We start from the raw sequence: 4,456 nt of genomic DNA, 5'->3' as shown, positions 1-4,456 counted from the left end.
AGTTCCAAGATGTTAGACTGCAGGCTTTCGGCACAGTCTGCCATTAAGACCAAGTCGTCAGCATGGGCCAGGCTGCTTACTACATTTCCACCCAACTGAATCCCTCCCTGCCATTTTATACCTTTCAGCATATGATCCATGCAAACTACAAACAGCAAAGGTGAAAGATTACAGCCTTGTCTAACTCCTGTAAGTACCCTGAACCAAGAACTCATTCTACCATCAATTCTCACTGAAGCCCAATTGTCAACATAAATGCCTTTGATTGATTTTAATTATCTACCTTTAATTGCATAGTCCCCCAGTATAGTGAACATCTTTTCCCTCGGTACCCTGCCATATGCTTTCTCTAGATCTACGAAACATAAACACAACTGCCTATTCCTCTCGTAGCATTTTTCAATTACCTGGCGCATACTGAAAATCTGATCCTGACAGCCTCTCTGTGGTCTGAAACCACAATGGTTTTCATCCAACTTCCTCTCAACGACTGATCGCACCCTCCCTTCTAAGATGCCTGTGAATACTTTGCCTGGTATACTAATCAATGAGATACCTCGATAGTTGTTGCAATCCTTCCTGTTCCCTTGCTTATAGATAGGTGCAATCACTGCTTTTGTCCAATCTGAAGATACCTTACCAACACTCCACGCTAATTTGACTACTCTATGAAGCCATTTCATTCCTGCCTTCCCACTATACTTCACCATTTCAGGTTTAATTTCATCTATTTCTGCTGCCTTATGACAATGGAGTTTATTTACTATCCTTTCCACTTCCTCAAGCATAATTTCACCAACATCATTTTCCTCCTCCCCTTGAGCTTGACTGTTTGCAACACCACCATGGTGATTTCCTCTTACATTGAGAAGATGTTCAAAATATTCCCTCCATCTCTCCAGTGATTCCCTGGGATCTGTTATGAGTTCACCTGAATTACTCAAAACACTGTTCATTTCCTTTTTCCCTCCCTTCCTAAGATTCTTTATTACTGTCCAGAAAGGTTTCCCTGCTGCTTGACCTAGCCTTTCCAGGTTATTACCAAAATCTTCCATGACTTCTTTTTGGATTCAACAATTATTTGTTTCGCTCTGTTTCTTTCATCTACGTACAAATCCCTGTCTGCCTCGGCCCTTGTTTGGAGCCAATTCTGATAAGCGTTCTTTTTACGTTTACAGGCTGCTCTCACTTCATCATTCCACCAAGATGTTTGCCTTTTCCCATCTTTACACACAGTTGTTCCTAGGCATTCCCTTGCTGTTTCTACTACAGCATCCCTGTATGCCACCCATTCACTTTCTATATCCTGAACCTGCTTACTATCTACTGTTCGAAACTTCTCACTAATCATATCCATGTACTTCTGTCTAATTTCCTCGTCCTGGAGATTTTCTACCCTTATTCGTTTGCAGACAGATTTCACTTTCTCTACCCTAGGCCTAGAGATACTTAGTTCACTACAGATCAGATAATGGTCTGTATCATCGAAAAATCCCCGAAAAACTCGTACATTCCTAAAAGATTTCCTGAATTCAAAGTCTGTTAAGATATAGTCTATTATGGATCTGGTGCCCCTAGCCTCCCATGTGTAGCGGTGAATAGCCTTATGCTTGAAGAATGTATTCGTAACAGCTAAACCCATACTAGCACAGAAGTCCAGCAAACGCTTCCCATTCCCATTAGCTTCCATATCTTCCCCACATTTACCAATCACCCTTTCATATCCTTCAGTTCTATTCCCAACTCTCGCATTGAAATCGCCCATTAGCACTATTCTATCCTTGCTGTTGACCCTGACCACGATGTCACTCAATGCTTCATAAAACTTGTCAACTTCATCCTCATCTGCACCCTCACATGGTGAATACACGGACACAGTTCTTGTCCTAATTCCTCCCACTGACAAATGTTTAAAATTCCCGACCCTGCCGGGAAGTTCTTCTAATTTTTAGGTAAATTTGGTGAGACTGTGGCCTCCCTTTTTGTAAATTTTTCTTATTGAAGATCTCCCCGGAATAAGGATGTAACCTACAAATGTTTGAAAAGTGAGATTTCAGTGGAAGTAGGGTGTAGCATCTCGCATCTATGCTGTGGTGTCATCTTATGTCTTACATTTGAACTTCAAGCTCAGCCAGCAGAACTTTGTCCTCCGTGGTGTAAGAACTTGTGTTGGTTTATCACCAAATGTAACAGATCATTTAAATAAGGGCAATAGACGAAATTATCTATATTTTCAACTCTTTCCTGACATTATCATTGTTATTGTTATCGTTATTGTTACACTATAATTTGTGTTCCAAGGGCACGTTCAAGATTTCTCTTCTGTTATATACAAACATACGACATACTTGCAGATTATTTTCTATTGTATTAACTCCAACTCCTACATTAATTTTAAAATATTCTCTTATAACAATAAAATATTTTTATAGATTAACTCATTTATACACTTGGATATGCAATTGCTTCACGTGTATACAATGAAATGAACACCAAAACCCAGTTTACTCTCTCGTAAAATATTACGGATTTGTTGGCTACATCCTTATTCCGGGGAGGTCTTCAATTAATGTGTTTTTAGAGTTTATGCGCTATCATTTTCTTATTAACAATGTAATAACTGTGAAGGATTTTCATAGGTATCTCCGATTATATTTTGTCTTAACTTAGTTGTTCTAAGTGCATTGTGTGATTCCTTTTCATGACCATGACTTAATTTGTAGCAAGATATTTCATTTTTGGGAAAATATATACATTGTAATTGATAACATCTTTTTTACGCATTTCCAGCGCTTTATATCGTCATGTGAAAACTTTGTGGAAGCTGAATTTAAAAACCATTGAACATATAACATACTGCCGTGAATTTACTGTACTACCGAACAAACGGCATTGACCGTTGTTGGTCCCATCTGAACTCCCTCATTTCAAACAACGGCAGTTGTAAAACACGTTACCAACTGAACGCTTGTGACTGACTGACGTTTGACTCGCGCGCAATCTGTGCGAAATCATGCGAACAGGACAGTTTTATTTTCTGACCGTATAAACTTCGTTGTCCTTCGGTCAACATAATTACAATTAATTTCTTTTGTTTTTGTTTCGTTGGCCAAACCTATAGCATGCGAAATATGCATGGACGACGCTGTAAGAAAACAGTGGAAGCCAGATTGTACGTGATCCTGGAGCCAACTGGGGTGATGACTTACGAGCAACTATCGATCAGGAGCCAACCTTTGTTTCCGAACTAATAGCACTTTTTTGTTACACATCACCAATAGACAAAGAGTTTACACAATAATATCTTTGAATACAAAAGTAAATTAATCTAATTTCACTCATAAAAATAGTAACTAAACACATTATAATAAGATTGAAATTATTTCATCCGTTCCTCAGAAGAGATTATATATTGGACACTCGCACATACGCACCCACGCACGCACACATACATACACAAATTCTCTCAACTCCTCTTAGACGGTTTCATAGTGCTTTCTGATTGAGTGTGCAAGGCTGCAGGCTAAAACAATTCCCAGCAGTTGAACCAAGGCAATACCAATGCCTACTCCACCCAGAGCAACAGCATTCTGAGCAATGAAATCTCCAATTGCTTCCAGACAGCCTGTTGTATGGACATTGTCAGAACCATCAATGCAAGTGAAGTTGCCAAAATCAGTATTGTTGAATGTACAACACGAATATGGAAGACCTTTTGTACCACTAATATTCATCCAGTCAGTCGAATTGTTTATCCCACAGCAAGAGAATTCCTTCTGCACCACTTCCCACATATCACGTGTAGCGTAGTCCGTTTTATACTTTTTCATAGATGTGTTCAGTCCATTTGTTACAACCTCAACAGTTAGATCTTCTAAAATATACCCAGCAATTCCAGCAGCCAGTTCCAAAATGAAGATCATGATCAGGAAGATGGAGAAAGTAATGATCATCCAGTGGATTTCCTTTAAAGTTCCACAACATCCAAAAATGGATATTGTTAGGATTATGATACCGGTTGCAATAAGAAGCGCAGGAACAGAGAAGAACCTCTCATCCAGTATATTATAATACTCGTTATAATGCTTCTGAACAACACTTCCAACGGTAAGAACAGAAATTCCAGTTATCAAGAAAATGAGGTTAAAAATAAATAGAAAATACTTCATACAAGTAGAGCTTAGAGGTAAACTCATTGCGACAAGTCTTGTGAGCAACTAGGCTTCGAGAAACTATCAACACGCACTCTTCCGTAGACTGAACCTGGCTGATCAACTGGGGTGCACCTACTATTATGTACTCGACACGATCTAGGCTTAATAACTAAAAACAGAATCTGAAGTATCGTATTTGCTGGTTATAAAACGCACCAACCTGTAGGACACACGCCCATTTTCGGGGGTCAGGCAAAATCCATGAATTTCTCACACAAGGGAAAATTCGCCCAGAGTAATTC

The 4,456-nt window shown here is 39.2% G+C and overlaps 1 pseudogene; it reads right to left on the bottom strand.

Annotated features, from left to right (window-relative positions):
- Nucleotides 1–3,476: 3,476 nt before the first annotated feature.
- Nucleotides 3,477–4,196, bottom strand: LOC136872224 (CD63 antigen pseudogene; annotated as a pseudogene).
- Between the last annotated feature and the right edge of the window lie 260 nt (nucleotides 4,197–4,456).

The sequence above is a fragment of the Anabrus simplex genome, chromosome 4, assembly GCF_040414725.1.
Source record: "Anabrus simplex isolate iqAnaSimp1 chromosome 4, ASM4041472v1, whole genome shotgun sequence".
Lineage (NCBI taxonomy): Eukaryota > Metazoa > Arthropoda > Insecta > Orthoptera > Tettigoniidae > Anabrus > Anabrus simplex.
The sequence above is the reverse complement of the archived record's forward strand: the minus strand, read 5'-3'. Positions and strand labels throughout refer to the sequence as shown.